We start from the raw sequence: 21,554 nt of genomic DNA, 5'->3' as shown, positions 1-21,554 counted from the left end.
TATGCAGAGATAGATGCTCCTGACAGCTCATGGCAGGCTCCATGTTTGTGAAGCCAAATGTGTCGTCATGTCCTGCCTGCTTCTGATCACAGATAAGCTGGTTCTTGAACAACACGGTGTGCAGTGAATATTAATGAGCCATGTGGCTAGGAACAATAGCTGACTCCTGCAGTGAAACTCTGCCCCGAGATTTATCAGTGTTTCGCGATGGACTGATTAGAAGCTCCTGTACCGTCTCATTAGCAGCCGAGGGGAGGGCCCCAGAATGCTTTGCAGTTTAGCTGCGGCTTGCGTCTTTATGGGTCTATAACAGACTAAGATAAGCACACATCAAAGGTAACTGAAATGTTTATCTTCACTAATGGCTTTTGAGCTTCCTTCTAAACTGTTTAACACAGGAGAATAGAGGTTTAAATTAGCTTCTGCAGCCTGACAGTTACTCTTTAATACATCCCTAATTCCACCGGGATTATTTCCAAGATGGCTGCCGACCTTTGCTTCATGTTCCGGGTCGGCAGCCTCTTACTTCCTATAATAGCCAAGTCTCCAGCGCCGATAACATAGCGCGAGACAGTGGAGACTTGGGGAGCGCGTCCATGGTACTGTGCGCGCGCACGTCTACCGTCAAGCGCGCGTGCATTACATAGCTGCAGTGCACATTCCACGGAGCTGCCGCATCTAAGTACATGTGATATAAGATATAATATTTATATCACATCCTCCCACTGTCCCGCTTTGTGCTGCAGCATGCCAAACAATGTAAAAGTATAAATATTTCCTGTCGTCTTCACGCTGAGCGTGCTGTGCGTACGATGACAGGCACGCACGCACAACCTCACCCAGCAGCTCTGCGCGCTCTTGTACTGAGCCAGGGAGACGCGCATCTGCGGGAGTGCGAATGAGAGGGAGGAACAAAGGGGCGGAGATGACGGAGGAGTGACAGAGCAGGCCAAATAAGCTCTTCCTCCTCTCTCTTGCCTTCAATATTCAACCAAAGTGGTCAAAGATTATAAACAATGATTATAGGTGCAATCCTGCAGCGAAAATTATGGGAAAGGGATATATCTATAGAGGGCATTGAGGCAAGTGGTCCTCTATTACTTACAACAACAAAAAAAAAAGGTAAACATTCACTTTAAGGATCAAAGGGAATCCCTCTCCCAGCTGACCCCCATGTGGCCCTGAGATGCCTATATTCATATGTTCTCCATATTCTCCTCATAATTCATGGCATAGGAAGTTCCTAGGCCGCTGAAAAGTGCACAAGTTCTGAGGTTTAACTTGGTGCAAGTGCTGAGAGAGTTTGGACAAGCTAGTTACTTCCAAACTCAGACTACAAGGGGAGAAGTTAAAAATTGTGTTATGATTCATATCTGGTCCTCGTGTTGGGTACCAAATGATTCCTAACATCACACTGGTTATAAATATTCATTCCGGTTCTTGATGTGACCTATGGGTATGGAGGGAAAGGGCAAAATATGAATTGGCCCAAAACCTCTCCCTGCCTAAGGGGGCACTGCCTTATTCAAATTGCACAAGGCTGGACTTGTACATGTCATAACTCCCCCCCCCCCTCCACCTACAGTGAGGAACAAAACTCCCATGACACAAAGGTCCAGCATCCACTATCTGAAATCCTGGCCTAACATCTTGGCAGCCACTGGCTCAAAACCTCTATCTTGGATTTCTCACAAGGCCTCTGGCCGCATGGCAACCACCATCTTGGACTTTCCTCCAAAGACTTGCGATTGCCTCATGGACTACCAATAACGGTATTTGAACTGTATATTAAGACATTATGTTTCTTTTCATCTCTATTCTCTTCCTATCAAACCAATCTGTTCTGCCGGACAGGTATATCTATCTGTGGGCTAATTTAAGCTGTGTGTATGTAGTTTTAGAATAAAACTAACGATTTTATTGTTCAGTCGTGTGCCTGTTCTGGTCATCTGATTGATGCTATAACGAATCTGCCCTCTGAAGAGTCAGTCATACTACCGCATTGTTTTATGATTTGCTTATAAATTGTTGACTTGCTAGGTTGCAAATAACCGTTTCTTCCCTCTAGGATTAGCTAGTACCCGATTTCCTGTGCAAAATCAATAACTTTAGTTTCTCGATTGGATGCAATCGAGATTGCATCATATATGGACCCAGTAACCTTTCTTTAAACGTCACATGGCTCACAGTCTTTAAGCCTTCGGAAGTGACTATTCCCCGTACGGCGACTGAAGCATGTCGAACGTGATTGGGCTGGCTACCGTATTATGATAACGGGAGTCTCTTTCCTCCCTACAGAACACGAGAGAGTGGTGGTAGTGTATTTACCCAATTTCTAGCGCGAAATCAATATTTGTAGTTTACCGATTGTACGTACAATCGGGGTTGTATATGTATGGGCACCGCCAACCAATCTTAACCATTTACTACGCACACCATGAATTTGCCTCCAGCAGTCTGTAGTGCATGAGATCTGCATGGCAACAGTGGCCTAGTAATACGGGATTGGTGAGGGATTGTCCCATTACATATTGTCGGCAGCTGTGCGATCAATATTCATTGTCAGTCTTTTCACCGTACTTCCTGCGTATGCTAACGGGAGCAGATTAGACGGGGTTGGCACGCTCTGTCGTATTAACCTTCTTCCTCTGACGATCCAGCAACCGGTCTTTGTCGTCCGTCTGCTCACTGTACTTCCTGCGTACGCTAATGGGAGCAGATTCGACAGGATCGCGGGGCTGGATTGTCACAGTGCTGCTTTAAAGAGAGCCTGCAGGTACCACCAGGGGGAGCCCATCAGCAGAAAAGAGGAGAGAGAGAAGTTAGGCATGTGCAGAGGGGAAGTTACAGTTGGGTTTTGGCAGTTGAAGGGTAGTGAGGGGGAGGAGCCTAAACAGCAGTTGAGACTGAGTTGATGATGCAGCAAGAAATAAGTGTAATGTGGAGGATATAGAGCACATCCATAAAACATTAGTGAGACAGTCTGAGCAAGGCAGAGGCACAGACAAGAGAGCACTACTGAAAACTAAAGTAAGGAAGAAAAAGAGAGCTGCAAACATGCAGAAGAGGAGAGCGGCCACTCACAACTACAGGCCAGTAAAGAGCAGCAATACCGGAGAGATAAGCCAGAGTGAAGAATAAGAAGGCAAGACCAGGAAAGTAAACGGCTTCAATTCATCAAAGGGTGTTCGATAACAAAATCCTAGTCCTTAAAATACCGCATTCGGTATTTTACACTTCACTGTGCTAATTCATCCATATTTTCACACATGTGGTAGATGTTTCGGTAAGTTACCGAAGAGGTCCGTGCAGTGAGGGCATTACAATAGGAAAGAGGCAGCACCGACATCCCTATACATGTGCCTTTTATATTTGTTGTGCTGCCTCTGCTCTTGCTGAATCTGTCTCATTAGTCTTAAGTTTCTATTTACTTGCCACAGGTTAGATGAACTGCTGAGAAACATTACACATTCCCTGCTTAGGTCATTTTGCCACGAGCTCCCACTTGCATCCCTGCATATTTAAACAGGCACTCAAGGGGTTACACTACCGAAGGGTGCCTAGAAAAGAAGGGTGCCTGAAAAATAACTTTAATTCTTTTCTCTCCCCTGACTGCCTGGGGAGAGAAGCCTGGCCAACCTATCAGCAGCACTTGCAGGGGACAGGGGAGGTTTCTATGGTCCTGTCACACGCGGAGAAGGCATTCCAAGCTCCTTATCCACAAGGGAGAGCTGGAGATAAACACCGCACATGTTATCGAATGCTGTGAGCTTGATGAATTAACATTTGCTGACATTTTACTGACATGTGTTGAGGTAATCACTTAACAAGTCGGTAATTTATCTCTCTGCACAGGAATGTCTGCTTCTCATGCGGTAACTGCTTTGATGAATTAACATTTTACTAAGTGCTCCGTAAAGTCAGCTGTTTTCAGCATTACCGAATGCGGTAATGCTTGATGAATTGAAGCCATTACCTGTAACAGAGAGAGAGGTAACAGAAAACCGCAGAGACAGGACACTGACACAGAGACAGCAGGACAGAAATGCATACAAGAGTGCTACAGAGAAACAAGTGACAGGATTAAAGAAAGAGTGAAGACTGCAGTGCAGTGTCTGGAGAGATTGGCCTTGATTCATCATTGTCTTTGAGATGACTTTTTCCGGTTTGTTAAATTACCGAATTCGAAGTTTATCGATTTCTAGTTGTATTCATCAAGGTTTTTCCGCATTCGGTGTGAATTCGGTAACCATTTGGTAACCATTCGGTAATGTGTCGATATTTCCATTTTACAGCGGTAATTTAACACAAGGCCATAAGATTCCCATTGAATTGTGGGTAAAAGGCAGTCCTTTGAACACTACATAGCAACATTCTGAATAGGGCTTAACACCTGGACCAGGATTCTGGAAGTGGCTTAAGACAATCCCACAATTTGATAGGAGCCTTTTCTAAAAAATAAAAATATAATGCAGCTAGAAAATTAGTTAACCCTGCCACTGCCTGTGTTCTCTTACAAGATGATTCAAGAGAAATGCAGATGTCCTGTTATAGCAAATAAATCTATTCTCTTGCAAATTGATATGGTTCTAGACCTTATTCTTGCCCTTCTGCGCCTTTGAATCACTCTCAGCTGATACATAACCACTTCAAATGGTTCCATCTTCTCTGTCAGCAATGATCTGACAGGAATAACGACAGAGCAGTGAAGGAGATAACTAATCCTAAATTTAACGCTAAACCACACCCACTTTCATTTTCATGAATTGCAATTTCTTCCGTTTTTAACGCATCACTAACGAATTATTACCGAATGCTCGCTAACAGCTGTAGATAAATTTGATGAATCCTGAAATCAACTTAAACGGAAGGTCCAAGCAAAATACAAAAATGAGTTTCACTTACATGGGGCTTCTACCAGCCCCATGCAGCCATCCTGTGCCCTCGTAGTCACTCACTGCTGCTCCAGTCCCCCGCTGGCAGCTTGACAACCTCGGAGGTCGGCGGGCCGCATTGCGTACGTTTTTACGCATTCCCGCTAGTGCAAGAACATTAACACATACATTTTTACGCGTTTCTGGTTCAATGCGTACATTTTTAAGCATTGAACCAGTAATGTGTAAAAATGTATGTGCTAATGTTCCTGCACTAGTGGGAATGCGTAAAAACGTACGCAATGCGGCCCGCTGACCTCCGAGGTCGGAAAGCTGCCAGTGGGGGACTGGAGCAGGAGTGAGTGACTACGAGGGAACAGGATGGCTGCATGGGGCTGGTAGAAGCCCCAGGTAAGTGAAACTCCATTTTTTTATTTTGCTTGCACCTTCCCTTTAACGAATTTGGTATTTTACCAAACTGTCGTTAACCAATTCGATAAGTCTTGATGAATCAAGGCCATTGGCCTCGATTCATCATTGTCTTTGAGATAACTTTTTCCAGTTTGTTAAATTATCGAATTCGAAGTTTAGCGATTTCTAGTTGTATTCATCAAGGTTTTTCCACATTCGGTGTGAATTCGATAACAATTCGGGAACCATTCGGTAACGTGTCGATATTTCCATTTTACAGTGGTCATTTAACACAAGGCCATAAGATTCCCATGGAATTGTGGGTAAAAGGCAGTCCTTTGAACACTACGTAGCAACATTCTGAATAGGGCTTAACACCTGGACCAGGATTCTGGAAGTGGCTTGGGACAATCCCACAATTTTGCCAGCTGCGGCTTGATAGGAACCTTTTCTGAAAAAATATAGTGCAGCTAGCAAATTAGTTAACCCTGGCACTGCCTGTGTTCTCTTACAAGATGATTCAAGAGAAATGCAGATGTCCTGTTATAGCAAATAAATCTATTCTCTTGCAAATTGATATGGGACCTTATTCTTGCCCTTCTGCGCCTTTGAATCACTCTTAGCTGATACATAACCACTTCAAATGGCTCCATCTTCTCTGTCAGCAATGATCTGACAGGAATAACGACAGAGCAGTGAAGGAGATAACTAATCCTAAATGTAACGCTAAACCACGCCCACTTTCATTTTCATGAATTGCACTTTCTTCCGTTTTAACGCATCACTAACGAATGGTTACCAAATTATTACCGAATGCTCGCTAACAGCTGTAGATAAATTTGATGAATCCTGAAATCAACTTAACGAATTCGGTATTTTACCAAACTGTCGTTAACCGACTCGATATGTCTTGATGAATCGAGGTCATTGTGTGATAACAGCTGGCAGACAAGATACCGAGGAGACAGTGGTGAAGAAAGTTTAAAAGACAACAGTGAAGAGCTGGCAGACAGCAGAGTGCTGTGTGAGGAAGATTCTTGCAAGTTAATACTAATAAACTGTCCCACATGTTTCTTGAACTAGGCCTGATCCTAGCAGGCTGAAGATATGTAATAGGCCTAACCATACTCTTTCTGCTTAAAAAGAAGCTTACAAATGTGTTTTGTCACTGAACGTTTTAGCCTTGTGATTTAATACAAATATTTCTTAAAAGAACTTGATTGGTGTCTGGAGGATTTCTTTACAGTTCAAGCATTATAGAGGTGTTACACAACCAGCATTTATTTTATTTATTTATTTTTTCTAGAACAGCATTCAACGGATTACACACATGACTTGACAGTTCAGTGCAGAGAAATCAGGAGCATTGTGGAGATAATGTTATCTTGTGTTTACTTAATTGTATCAAGTGAGGAATGTGACACATTCTCTGACTGTGCAGAAGCTGCTGGACACAGACAGGAACTCAAAGCATTTCTGCCTTCAATACATAATGAATACAACCAGTTATAAATAAAATGCAAAGTCAGCTCACAAAGCAAAAAACTGTACTTTTGAGAACTTGTAATTTCTAAATGAAGAATAATACCTATGCACAAATGCAAATATGATAACCGTATAGCATATAAAAAGTAGGAAAACCTGTTTTTATTAAATATTATGTCAGGGTTTTATACCGCTTTTAAGTATAGCTAAATCAAAGTGGTTTTAGTTATTGGCCACATTAATTGTGCATTAGCTAGAACAGCCTGTTTGACTTGGATTATTGCCTAATTATGGGTAGTATTTCCTAATTATATTTTTTTTTCTTTTAGAGGGAGAAACACTGGCTAGGAGTACAGTAGTTATGGCAGAGAAAAGCTGCCTAATTTGGAGTGGTAAAATGTATGGTGGGGGTAACATGAGAATTTTGCAGGGGGGGCTCATAGTTCATAGTTACGCTTCTGAGAGCAGCTCTGATATTTTGAGCATCAGTCCATTATTTACCATCCCCCATTGCCTAAAATACCATACTCCATGGCTTCCAGTTTCTAGTTATCCGGTTTCTCACTTTTGGGGTCATCGTGAGGTCATCAGAGACAAACCATCCTTTTCTCTGGCGATGGGATGAAACCTCATCCAGAACAGAAAAGTGTTTAGTTGAAGCAACCTATTACAGTATTTATTGGGACAAATCACGACTTGGAGAAATAGGAACCTTCACGAATTGACAAATCACTCTAGCTGTCGTCACTGGTCGGGACAGCCCTATTTATATGTGCACATCGAAACTGAAAGTAACCTCTACATTCCTGTAACGGGCTTATTTCCAGGAAAAGCCCATCTGTTCCAGCCATCAGCCTATATAAAGCAGGCATAGCCAGCCTCTAGCTGAAGGAAAGACTGGACCTATACAGGCAATCTTCTGAGAGCTGACATGGCTTCTTCGCAAAGTTCGGGTAATTGACCGTATATTTTCTTGTCTTTGCTGGCTGCATACAAAAACTTTTTAGTCTTCCGACCATTTCTGGGGATTTTGATGCCCTGGGTAAAACGCATAACTGCAGCTTTGCTCTAGGAGAGTCATGTGGGGGTGTAATGGGTTAGGGCCAGTTCAGATCTCCAACGAATCCATTTCTGTTCTGTTTCCGTTCAGTTGGTATCTGTTTTACAGTGGATGGTGCTATATAGCTGTAGGGAAAAATGCCAGTGCTATATGTTGATGCTGAGAAAGCTAGTATTTATATAGACTCACTGGATATACACTATTGAAGCTACTAAACACCCAGGTGCTTTCCACTATTGAAGTGTCCTTCCTACCTAAACTTGAAGAAGAGAGAACCGAGAGCCCGATATGGTGTAGTATGTCAAGGTAATTGGATTATTAGAAAGAGTATGAATTGTATACTCACAAACCAGGGTTACCTCCAGGCAACCACTGTGTAGGCAGGTGAGGAGATTAGCCTGTCCTCACTCAGGAATAAGAAGTCGCTCTCTGTAGGCTTGAAAAACAAGAAGGGGTATCCCCCTCCACCAAAGGTGGATACAATCAGTATTATGGTAGAGAACAGAGGCGCCAAAAGGATAAAAACAATATTTAAAAGTTTTAAAATTATTGCTTAGGAGGCAGTGGTGGACTCACCTCCCACAAGCAGACACAACAACTGTGTATTCACAAAAGGGACATTTATTGGTATACTCCAAATAAGGTTGCAACGCGTTTCGCAGGTCAAACCCGCTTCATCAGGCAATTACAGGAAGGAGCACACAACAGCAGTATGTCCAGATAGCACCTGGCGCCTCAGTCTGAGGCGCCAGGTGCTATCTGGACATACTGCTGTTGTGTGCTCCTTCCTGTAATTGCCTGATGAAGCGGGTTTGACCTGCGAAACGCGTTGCAACCTTATTTGGAGTATACCAATAAATGTCCCTTTTGTGAATACACAGTTGTTGTGTCTGCTTGTGGGAGGTGAGTCCACCACTGCCTCCTAAGCAATAATTTTAAAACTTTTAAATATTGTTTTTATCCTTTTGGCGCCTCTGTTCTCTACCATAATCCTACCTAAACTTATCCATTACCGTTCAACTCCCCTTTGCCTGACCCTGGCATTTCCTGGACCCTGTTCTCCCTTCTGACATCCTCCTTTTTGATTTTGGTTCTTTTGGCTCTCTTTATCTTCCTTCCCTTCACCCCTTTCCCTCTCACCTCTCCAACCCTACCTTTGCACTGCATGCGGCCAGAGGCGTATCTATAAGGGTGCAGGCATGGCTTGTGCCATGGGCGCCACAGCACCACGGGCGCCCATGGCTGCCCCTTCCTCCCACATGCTCCACCACCATACTGAGCAGGGGCGGCGCCAGGGGGGTGCTTGGGGGTGCTCGAGCACCCCCTAAAATTGTCCAAGCACCCCCAAAGCACCCCCTGGAGTGAACTGACTTCAGGCGTCTAAAAGACGCCAAGTCAGTTCACACAGCGGCAGCACGGAGCAGCAGGCAGGGCTACGGTAAGATGGCCGCCCGGAGCCCTGTTCTGCAGACTTCGAGTCTGCAGTGCATGGCTTCGGGCGGCCATTTTCCCGTAGCCCTGCTCTCTGCATGCAGGCAGGAAGTCTCGTCGTGACGTCGGGAAGGAAGAGGATCGTGGGCGCGCGGGCGCTGCGCGCCACAAGGAAGTCGGGACAGGAGGTCGGGAAAGAAGGTCTTCTGGCTGTAGGTGAGTAAATGGGTTTTTCTTTTCTTTTTCAGGTGATGCTGATTGTGCATATTGGGGTCATATCTGCTACGGATTGTGCATATTGGGGTCATATCTGCTACGGATTGTGCATATTGGGGTCATATCTGCTACGGATTGTGCATATTGGGGTCATATCTGCTACGGATTGTGCATATTGGGGTCATATCTGCTACGGATTGTGCATATTGGGGTCATATCTGCTACGGATTGTGCATATTGGGGTCATATCTGCTACGGATTGTGCATATTGGGGTCATATCTGCTACGGATTGTGCATATTGGGGTCATTTCTGCTACCGATTGTGCATATTGGGGTCATATCTGCTACCGATTGTGCATATTGGGGTCATATCTGCTACCGATTTGTGCATATTGGGGTCATATCTGCTACCGATTGTGCATATTGGGGTCATTTCTGCTACCGATTGTGCATATTGGGGTCATTTCTGCTACCGATTGTGCATATTGGGGTCATATCTGCTACTGATTTGTGCATACTGGGGTCATATCTGCTACCGATTGTGCATATTGGGGTCATTTCTGCTACCGATTGTGCATATTGGGGTCATTTCTGCTACCGATTGTGCATATTGGGGTCATTTCTGCTACCGATTGTGCATATTGGGGTCATTTCTGCTACGGATTGTGTATATTGGGGTCATATCTGCTACGGATTGTGCATATTGGAGTCATATCTGCTACCGATTGTGCATATTGGGGTCATATCTGCTACCGATTGTGCATATTGGGGTCATATCTGCTACCGATTGTGCATATTGGGGTCATATCTGCTACCGATTGTGCATATTGGGGTCATATCTGCTACCGATTGTGCATATTGGGGTCATATCTGCTACCGATTGTGCATATTGGGGTCATTTCTGCTACCGATTGTGCATATTGGGGTCATTTCTGCTACCGATTGTGCATATTGGGGTCATATCTGCTACCGATTTGTACATATTGGGGTCATATCTGCTACCGATTTGTGCATATTGGGGTCATATCTGCTACCGATTTGTGCATATTGGGGTCATATCTGCTACCGATTTGTGCATATTGGGGCCATATCTGCTACCGATTGTGCATATTGGGGCCATATCTGCTACCGATTGTGCATATTGGGGCCATATCTGGTACCGATTGTGCATATTGGGGTCATATCTGCTACCGATTGTGCATATTGGGGCCATATCTGCTACCGATTGTGCATATTGGGGTCATATCTGCTACCGATTGTGCATATTGGGGCCATATCTGATAACGATTGTGCATATTGGGGTCATATCTGCTACCGATTGTGCATATTGGAGCCATATCTGATAACGATTGTGCATATTGGGGTCATTGGACGTGTTTTTTGTTAAAATCTGCTCACATTACGTGTATTTTCTTGAGAAAACCTGCACAATTATGTGAATTTTCTGGGAAAAGGGTCACCAAAACTTGGGCCCTCTGTCTTTGCGTTGCACTTTTAAAGGGAACCCGAGGTGAGAATAATATTGAGGCTGCCATATTTATCTCCTTTTAAGTAATACCAGCTGCCTGGCTGCCGTGTTGGTCCTCTGCCTCTAATTCTTTCAACCATAGACCCTGAACAAGCATGCAGCAGGTCAGGGGTTTCTGACAATATTGTCAGAACTGACAAGATTAGCTGCATGCTTGTTTCTGGTGTAATTCAGTTCACTACTACAGCCAAATAGATCAGCAGGGCTGCCAGGCAACTAGAATTGTTTAAAAGGAAATAAATATGGCAGCCACCATATCACTCTCACCCTGGGTTCACTTTAAATTACAGTTAGCCCCGCCCTCATCCGGTCATGACCACGCCCATTTTTTCGCGCACCGCAGGTTGTAGCCACACCCATTTTTGCCGCGGCGCGCTTTGCGCGCCGCAGGTCGTCAGCTCCCCCGGAAATTGGTCCAGCACCTGCATAGCACCCCCTAAAAAAAATTCCTGGAGCCGCCACTGATACTGAGAAATGCTGATCTTTACTTATACTTGGGGGGCTAACTCTAGCAACCTATACTGGGGGGGGGGGGGGTTATTTATACAGGGGGGAGAGCACTCATCTAATTACTTATGCTGGGAGGGCAACCTAAGCTGGTTGACTACCTATACAGGAAGGGCTACTTCTGGCTATCTAGCCTAGAGGGCAACCTCTAGCTACTTATACAGGGTGGCTAACTCTGGTGACCTACACTGGGGTCTACCTCTGATTAACAATACTGGGGGGCTAATTCTCACTACGTATCCTGGTAGGCACATAGCGCCTATGGCAAACACTGAAACTGCACCCCATATCCATTTGCGCACCATGAGCTTGATTCACAAAGCGGTGCAAACTGTTTAGCACGGGTGTGCTAAGCAGTTCGCTCGTGAAGTGCTTTTCGCGGACTTTTCCACGTGCAAAGTGCCGCGATTCACGCGATCGCGGACATGTGTGCGTACAATTTGCCGCGATTCAACTGCGCGTGCAAAAATCCGCGTTCGCGCGAATCGCAGTACTTTGTGTGCGCAAAAGTCAGCGAAAAGCACTTCACGTGCTAACTGCTTAGCACACCCGTGCTAAACAGTTTGCACCGCTTTGTGAATCAAGCCCATGGTGCGCAAATGGATATGGGACGCAGTTTCAGTGTTTGTCATAGGCTCTATATTACGCAGATACGCCCCTGCATGCGGCTCATGTGACTTTGTACTGCATGCGACTAAAAATGATGGAGTTCTGCCGAGCTTCTGCCCAAATTTTTGTCTTTGGGAATCCCATTGACCTGCCTAGTCGGAGGGAGGACTGAAACTCCACTCTGTACCCTTGAGAGATCAAGTTCAGGATGAACTGATTTGAGGTGATCTCCTGACCAAAAAAAAGTGCAGAGAATCTCCCTCCTACCGGCAAGTCACTTGCCTGATTATTATTATTTATTTTTTTTCTGACCCTCTCCGGCTGTTCCCTCTCTCTTACCAAAGTGGTGCTTCCCTCGAAAGTGCCTTTTTGACTTATTTCCTTTTATCTGGGAATTTCTTCCCTTTGTTAGAGGATCTCTCCAGAATGTTATCTAGATACTTGCCAAAAAGAAGGTCCCCCTGGAATTCCAGACAGATCCTAAACAGATAAGTTGATATCGCTGATCTGAAAAAAAAGGCTACAGAGTCCCAAGCTCTCTTAAAGGGAACCTGAGGTGAGAGGGATATGGAGGCTGCCATATTTATTTCTTTTTAAAGAATACCAGTTGCCCGGCAGTCCTGCTGATCCTCTGCCTCTTATACTTTTAGCTGTAAATCCTGAACAAGCATGCAGCAAATCAGGTACTGACTCAAGGGGTTTGACTCAGACACTACTGATTCCAGAAGACCAACAGGGCTGCAAGGCAACTGGCATTGGAAATGCTTATGGCTGGCAGCTATATTAGATGATAAGGTGGACAAATATCATAAGACATGGGACCCTTGGAAACTGTACATGGGCCTAAGTTTAAGTCATTGTACCAAATTGTTCTGACATGATTTTAGTGGAATCAGACTTCCTGTCTCCCCCTTTTTCTCTCTTCTTCTCTTCCTCTTTTTCCTGAATTTACTTCCTTCCATCTGTCTTCTTTCGTTGACTCCCGGGAACCCAGGACCATGTTGTTCGATATCAGCCTACAGTAGGCGCATTTTCCTGAGTATAGGATCACAAACCATTTACTTCTTTATATATTGAGTGAGAAGCCACTGGCATGACTCATGTGTCCCTGTACTCACTTTGTAGCCCTTCTGTAAGTGCCTGCACTGTTCAATATTTTATTCTTTGTACAATTTCATCTGTATATCATGTTATATTTTTCTCTCTTTTTGAAAAATGAAAAAGCAATACAAATTTTGAAACAGGAAATACATATGGCAGCCTACATATCCCTCTCACCTAGGGTTCCCTTTAAGCAAATTTTCAGTTTTTTGTGTGTGTGTGTGTTTTGTTTTGTTTTTTGTTTTTTTGTCCGTTGAGTCTTTAACCACTTCAGGATCACAGGTTTTTCCCCTTAACCTGCTGGGCGGTCTGGACGAGCTCAGCTCGTCCAGTACCGCCGGAGCCTGCCGCTCAGGCCCTGCTGGGCCGATTTTTATGAAATAAAAAGCAGCACACGCAGCCGGCACTTTGCCAGCCGCGTGTGCTGCCTGATCGCCGCCGCTCTGCGGCGATCCGCCGCGAGCAGCGGCGAAAGAGGGTCCCCCCAGCCGCCTGAGCCCAGCGTAGCCGGAACAAAAAGTTCCGGCCAGCGCTAAGGGCTGGATCGGAGGCGGCTGACGTCAGGACGTCGGCTGACGTCGATGACGTCACTCCGCTCGTCGCTATGGCGACGATGTAAGCAAAACAAGGAAGGCCGCTCATTGCGGCCTTCCTTGTTTATTCTGGGCGCCGGAGGCGATCGGAAGAACGCCTCCGGAGCGCCCTCTAGTGGGCTTTCATGCAGCCAACTTTCAGTTGGCTGCATGAAATAAGACAGAAAATACACAAGCGCTCACAGTGGGTGAATTAACAGTTAGCAAAAGGAAAGGACAGACTAAACCAAACACTGTATCACAGCGGGGCGCTTCCTGCTATTTGTGTGGAAATAGAAAGCAAAAAAGTCAGTGATAAAGGATAGCGCTCTGTAGTAAAGTCTATATTGTTGATACACGAAGAAACATCAATGGTATGGGTGGAGCATGGGACACACACTCCCCCCTATGTGGATAGACTCACCAAATGGTGCGGCCTAGAGGGCCCGACAACGCCTCAGGGGTATTGGCCACCCCTCAGCCACACTGGCAACAGCTGCTGGGCACTTGAGAACCACTCCCGATAGTAGGCCTTCAACTGTCAGTAGTCACGCCACATAAATTATCCTCCAGAGAGAGAAGAGAACACGCCTCACATAGCGTAAAAATATCGGGGTCAGCACCCACGTTTATTAAAAAATGATCAAAGGGTCAGTAAAAACAATAAGAGGGTAGCGGATGCGGCTAAAGTGTATGGAGCATAAAGCTAAGGCCCATTAGTTAGTATAATGGCGCTCAATCGCGCTGCCTACAACCAAACACCGCCGCTAAGTCCTCGGATACCGTGCGTCACCGCGTCCGGTGACGTCACACGTTGCGCCGCTCCGTAGCTCCGCCCTACGCGTTTCGTTGCTATGCAACTCATCAGGGGCCCCTGATGAGTTGCATAGCAACGAAACGCGTAGGGCGGAGCTACGGAGCGGCGCAACGTGTGACGTCACCGGACGCGGTGACGCACGGTATCCGAGGACTTAGCGGCGGTGTTTGGTTGTAGGCAGCGCGATTGAGCGCCATTATACTAACTAATGGGCCTTAGCTTTATGCTCCATACACTTTAGCCGCATCCGCTACCCTCTTATTGTTTTTACTGACCCTTTGATCATTTTTTAATAAACGTGGGTGCTGACCCCGATATTTTTACGCTATGTGAGGCGTGTTCTCTTCTCTCTCTGGAGGATAATTTATGTGGCGTGACTACTGACAGTTGAAGGCCTACTATCGGGAGTGGTTCTCAAGTGCCCAGCAGCTGTTGCCAGTGTGGCTGAGGGGTGGCCAATACCCCTGAGGCGTTGTCGGGCCCTCTAGGCCGCACCATTTGGTGAGTCTATCCACATAGGGGGGAGTGTGTGTCCCATGCTCCACCCATACCATTGATGTTTCTTCGTGTATCAACAATATAGACTTTACTACAGAGCGCTATCCTTTATCACTGACTTTTTTGGCTGCATGAAATAGTTTTTTTTTTTATTAAAAAAAAACCCTCCCGCAGCCTGCCTGGCGATCTTAATAGAACGCCAGGCAGGTTATTGTACAGCGCTGCGTAATATGTTGGCGCTATATAAATCTAATTAATAATAATAATGTATTTTGAACAATTTGCATGTTTAACTTTGTTCTATGTTGTATAACCTTTTGTCTGTCATCCTTGTATCATTGTATATACCGTATATTCCGGCGTATAAGACGACTGGGTGTATAAGACGACCCCCCAACTTTTTCATTTAAAATATAGAGTTTGTGATATACTCACCGTATAAGACTACCCCTCTTCCAACGTACACCAAATAAAAAAAAAAATCATATACTGGTGCTGTACTGTATGTGGTACACAGTATATAACAGTATATAGTCAATTGACTGGTTGGATTGGTCAGCTCTTGTTCTCCCTAAGTGGATTGGTCAGCTCTCCTTGTCTACCTGTTTATCAGAGCAGTATGGAAGAATAGATCATGCTGTGCCCATAAAATATGCCTCTTTCACCCTTCTGGCCCACCCTTGTATCCTATTTACCTCCCTCTCTGCCTCTCAGATCTCGCACATATGTGCCTGCGCCGCTTCACTACAGTCCTCAGCAGCAAGATCTGAGAGACGGTAACAGGATAGGGGGTATCACCCAGCATCAATGATACCTGGCGTATAAGACGACCCCCAACTTTTCAGAAGATTTTCAATGGTTAAAAAGTAGTCTTATACGCAGGAATATACAGTATTTATTGTCCAGCGCTGCGTAATATGTTGGCGCTTTATAAATACAATAAATAATAATAATAACCTGGTGTACAGGAAAAGTCACGACTACCTGCTCCTCCATCCCCTTGTAAATATCATCTCTCGCAGACGCAGAGGGAGTCCTGCTTTGAATCATTTAATACAACAAAAGTTGTTTGGACAAGCTGTGCTGTAGCCAAACCGCACTGAAAGCCGGAAGAGCATGTGAGCTGATCCAGGAGACCTTGCAGACGAAAGGGAGACCAGCGGGAACCCATCTGAGGACGCCGAAATTACAGTACTGGTGCCGAATTGGGCTGGGTTGAACACAGGGAATACAGAGTGGTTTGAGCGCTGATTCGGAGCAGCACACAAGGGAAAGCCCCTTTAAAACTCTGTGCTGTAATACCCATCCCACGGTTGTGAGTGTTTTATCTTTTTAAACTTTCTTTTATTAAACTGCATTGCGCAATGAGAAGTGTTTACTTTCATTTGAGGTATAACAGAGCTATTGAGAGAGAGGAGTGTTCCTCTGTAGTGAGAGTGCACTATTACTGCGGGACAGGAAGAGTGCATGGTGACTGAAGGGAGACCAGCCGAGCAGCCGGGAAACGGGCTTAAACCTTCCAAAGCGCATTTGACTCTAACTTCAAGAGTCATAGGATCTGGTGAGTGTGGCATATGATTTTATTTGAAGTATATAATGAGCCATAACGCAGCGGATGGTTACTTTGGTGTATTGAGCGACCTGAACTGCGGGAACTGCTTGTGACGAATTGACAAACTGACTGATTTGCCCTGTATGAGCATTTATTTAGTAGGCAGCGCTGTTGTCTTTGTGTAATTGGGAAAAAACAAGATATTGATCAAATGGGATAAGTAGTGATAAAGTTATTGGCGAATGAATGGGAGGTGAAAATTGCTCTGTTGCATAAGGTTAAAAAACCCCCGCGGGCTGAAACGGTTAAATGAGTTTTGGAAAAATATGCAGCAAGTTCAGCATTTTTAAAAATGCACATTGCAGAAGGAAAAGATATGCATTTTTTTTAATGCATTCAATTGACTTGCATTATAACGCTAGAGTTCTCCTGCAACAATAACTATTTGCCTAGTGTGTTCCTACCCAGAAGGTGGCGGTACACCTGCAGATGCCTGTACAGCTGAAGTAAGGGGGAGGTGGGGAGGAGGAGGAGGGAGAGTGGCCATACTGCATCTGCTGCAAACAGATTTAGTATATGTAGCATGCAGACTTTCGTTACAGACATCACACCTTTTGGATTTATCAGTTAACTTCTTAGGAGCTTCCTGCAAGAGAAACCGACACATGGGGGGTAATACCTAGTGTTCCATCTGCTCTTAAAGCGAACCAGAGACGATGCACCCTTATATATTTTCCCATATATATCAATGGGAATATGACAGTAAATACCTACTCTACTCTGTTTTATTATTCACTGCTTAGACTGCCTGTTACCAGCTATGATAAAAATCCCCGACTGAGCATTCAGTCTAGCTTTGCCCAGAATTATTATAGCTGAGTCTGTCTTCTGTGATGTCTTTTCAAGCCCAAGTCTGCCCCCTCCTGGCTCTGCTTTCCTGCTATGTATCCTCATAGCAGGAAAGCAGAGCCACAAGGGGTCACAGTAGGTGAGGGTGCTTCATCTCTGGTTCTCTTTAAGACTTCATGTGTTCTGTCCTACATACAGCCCCTGTGAATGAGCAGAGCCAGCCTCTTTGCCGGCCTGTTTGGGTCTCATTATAGCAGCCAAGATGGCGTCCGCGAGACTCCAGGGTGCACTGAAGTACTTAGCCCAGTGGGAAAGCACCTCCCCTCACCCAATCCTGACTTGCCAGCCTTCTCACCAATGGGCGCTAGAGATGGCCCGAACGGTTCGTGAACTTCGGTGGTCCGTGATCGCGGCGAACTGCAAACTTTTCCGGAAGTTCGATTCGCACCCATAGTGCATCATTAGGGTCAACTTTGACCCTCTACATCACAGTCAGCAGGCCCACCCCCCTTATAAAAGGCAGGCAGAGTCAGGCTTTTCACTCACTCGTGTGTCTGCAGTAATTAGTGAAGGGACAGGTGCTGCTGCTACAGACTGTCTCTCATAGGGAAAGCTTAGTTAGGCTCTTGTAGGCTTCTTAGCTTGCTCATTGTTAATTCTTATTGCTAAAATAGCACCCCACAACAGCTCTTTTGAGAGCTAATCTTGTTCTTGTGATCTAATTTTATTTTTTTTTGTGTGTGGCCCACTTGCATATACAGCCCTGTCAGTCAGTCGCAGCTGGCCTTTAGCCCCTTGGTGGTAATTCCTACTGTGCCACTGCCAGGCCCAGCACATTCAGTGAGTGACTACCTGTGTGTGTGACAGGCAGCTGCACATTTGTAATCCCAATCACTGCACCTGTTCACTGTTCAGTGCACCTACCTACCTACGTGAGCGCACGCATTAATACCACCAGTCATTGCACCCGTTCACGGTACGTGTGTGAGACAGCTGCACATTTGTAATACCCAGCAGCACTGCATATACCGATCTGTTGTTCAGTGCACCCACCTACCTATGTGAGGGCACGCAGTGTGATATTTAATACCAACAGTCACTGTACTTGTTCATGGTACATGTGTGTGACAGGTGCACATTTGTAACACCCAGCAGCACTGCATATACCTACCTGTTGTTCAGTGCACCCACTTACCTACGGGAGCGCACACAGTGTGATATTTAATACCAATAGTCACTGTACTTCACTGTACTGTTGTTCAGTCATTGAGCTACCTCAGCCCGGCGACCATATGGGCTTGAAAACCGCCACGGCCTGCCCTCTGGCCATGGTGCGCACCAGTCCAGCACGGCCGTCACTACACAATCAGCTGTTTGCGGTGCGTTACACAGGGAGTTTGGTGTGTCAGTGTGAAGCAGTACTCTAATTACACTCCCTGATTGATGTATACACATGCAAGATGTTTTAAAGCACTTTAGGCCTGCAATTTAGCATTCAATGTGATTTCTGCCCTTAAAGGGAAGGTCCAAGCAAAATAAAAAAATGAGTTTCACTTACCTGGGGCTTCTACCAGCCCCATGCAGCCATCCTGTGCTCTCGTAGTCACTCACTGCTGCTCCAGTCCCCCGCTGGCAGCTTGCCGACCTCGGAGGTCGGCGGGCCGCATTGCGTACATTTTTACGCATTCCCACTAGTGCAGGAACATTAACACATACATTTTTACGCGTTACTGGTTCTATGCGTACATTTTTACGCATTGAACTACTAATGCGTAAAAATGTATGTGTTAATCTTCTTGCACTAGCGGGAATGCGTAAAAATTTACGCAATGCGGCCCGCCGACCTCCGAGGTCGGCAAGCTGCCAGCGGGGGACTGGAGCAGCAGTGAGTGACTACGAGAGCACAGGATGGCTGCATGGGGCTGGTAGAAGCCCCAGGTAAGTGAAACTCATTTTTTTTTATTTTGCTTGGACCTTCCCTTTAAGCTGCTTTGCGTCAAATCCAGATTTTTTCCCCAGGACTTTTGGCGTCTATCCCACTGATTCATGCCCCCCTCCAGGTGTTAAACCCCTTGAAACATCTTTTCCATCACTTTTCTGGCCAGCATAAATGGTTCTAGTTTTCAAAGTTCACCTCCCCATTGAAGTCTATTGCGGTTTGCAAAAGTTCGCAAACCTTTGCGGAAGTTCACGAACCCGGTTCGCGAACCAAAAATCGGAGGTTCGTGTCATCTCTAATGGGCGCATACCAGGCAGAGTCACACATGCCTCCCTATCACAGCCACGCTCCTGTTGGGCCTCCGTGCGGCCAGTGACCTCACCAGATGCCTCGTACACCGGCCTGGATTGTAACAGCAGCGGCTGGCGGCGTCGTATGCCGCGCTATCAGCAGACCACCCGGATTAAACAGCAGGCGGAAACAGATGTGTTCCATCAGGTGTGGGCAGGGCCGGATTTACCATAATACCGCATACCACTCTGATGGGGTGCACATGCCGGGACATGTGACTGAGCTTTAACTCCTCCCTACAGACTACGGGTTAGCTTTATGACTAGCTTTCAGCAGACATGCGTGATATGCTTGACTATGCCATGACGGGGCCCTTTTCCACTAGCTGCCTTTTTGCCAAAAACGCAAAACGTATGCATTTGCTGATTCTTAAAGCGGACCCAAACCAAACATTTTTTTTTTAATTTAAAATATTTAGTTGTACCACTCTGACACATACAAAGATAAATAAACACTCCTTCAAGCCTATGAGCATTTCAGTGCATGCTTTTCACCCTTCTCTTTTCATAACTAGGGTTATACAGGTGGCAGGCATTAGCAATTCCTCCTTTGCCGGACACCTCCTACTCCACCAGTCTCCCGGATTCTGTCCCGGCAATATGAAAGGAAGTGAGGGGTTCCTCCAATAAATGTAAAATAATTTATATTTGTCATCATGCAGCTGAAAAAAGGCTGCTATTTATTATTATAATTTATAAAATAGATTTATTTCTGAAATCTTGTATTTTTAATTTAGGTCCACTTTAAGTGCAGCCTGTTTAAAATAAAAATCTTGGGTGGCCTTTTCCACTGCTGCCTTCCGATTTTAAAAAAATTATGATGCATTTTACATTTCAATGTAAAGTATAGGAGCGTAAAAACGCATAGAAATGCATTTTGTCTTGATTTAAATACTAGTATCTATTTTCAAAAATCAAGACCATGAATTGTCCATATGTCTTTTTTTAATTTACTATTCTGAGTTGCATGAAGAAGCAAGACAAAACATTTTCTGCCTGTCTTCACTACAGGCTACGAAGCATAAGATGTGAATATTTGCAAGGGGTGATTTAAAGAGACACTGAAGCGAAATTATGAAGTGATATTATGATTTGTATGTGTAGTACAGCTAAGAAATAAAACATTAAGATCAGATACATCAGTCTAATTGTTTCCAGTACAGGAAGAGTTGAGAAACTCCAGTTGTTATCTCTATGCAAACAAGCCATTAAGCTCTCCGACTAAGTTAGTCGTGGAGAGGGCTGTTATCTGACTTTTATTATCTCAACTGTAAGTGAACTGTTTTCTTTTCCTCTGCTAGAGGAGAGGTCATTACTTCACAGACTGCTCTGAAAGACTCATTTTGAATGCTGAGTGTTGTGTAATCTGCACATATTATAGAATGATGCAATGTTAGAAAACACACTATATACCTGAAAATAAAAGTATGAGAATATTTTCTTTGCTGCTAATCTTCTAGAAATTATTCATAGTACACAACCAATTCATTATATCATATTTTTTTTTTTCACTTCAGTGTCTCTTTAACCACTTCAGGACCACAGTCTTTTCGCCCCTTAAGGACCAGAGCCTTTTTCTCCATTCAGACCACTGCAGCTTTCACGGTTTAATGCTCGGTCATACAACCTACCACCTAAATGAATTTTACCTCCTTTTCTTGTCACTAATACAGCTTTCTTTTGATGCTATTTGATTGCTCCTGCGAGTTTTACTTTTTATTATATTCATCAAAAAAGACATGAATTTTGGCAAA

General features: G+C 44.9%; 1 protein-coding gene across 2 annotated transcripts in view; it reads left to right on the top strand.

Annotated features, from left to right (window-relative positions):
* The first annotated feature begins 2,909 nt into the window (after window positions 1–2,909).
* Window positions 2,910–21,554, top strand: part of LOC137524243 (interferon-induced very large GTPase 1-like) — a 59,843-nt gene continuing 41,198 nt past the window's right edge. The window contains exon 1 of one of the 2 annotated variants that reach the window (XM_068243875.1): window positions 2,910–3,286. The gene's annotated coding sequence lies outside the window, so the exon portion shown is untranslated. Of the gene's footprint in view, window positions 3,287–7,642; window positions 7,724–21,554 lie in introns of those variants that run through there. The other variant, XM_068243874.1, reaches the window with a different exon arrangement.

The sequence above is a fragment of the Hyperolius riggenbachi genome, chromosome 7 (assembly GCF_040937935.1).
Source record: "Hyperolius riggenbachi isolate aHypRig1 chromosome 7, aHypRig1.pri, whole genome shotgun sequence".
Classification (NCBI taxonomy): domain Eukaryota; kingdom Metazoa; phylum Chordata; class Amphibia; order Anura; family Hyperoliidae; genus Hyperolius; species Hyperolius riggenbachi.
Note: the sequence above shows the minus strand (reverse complement) of the source record. Positions and strands in the feature narration are given on the sequence as shown.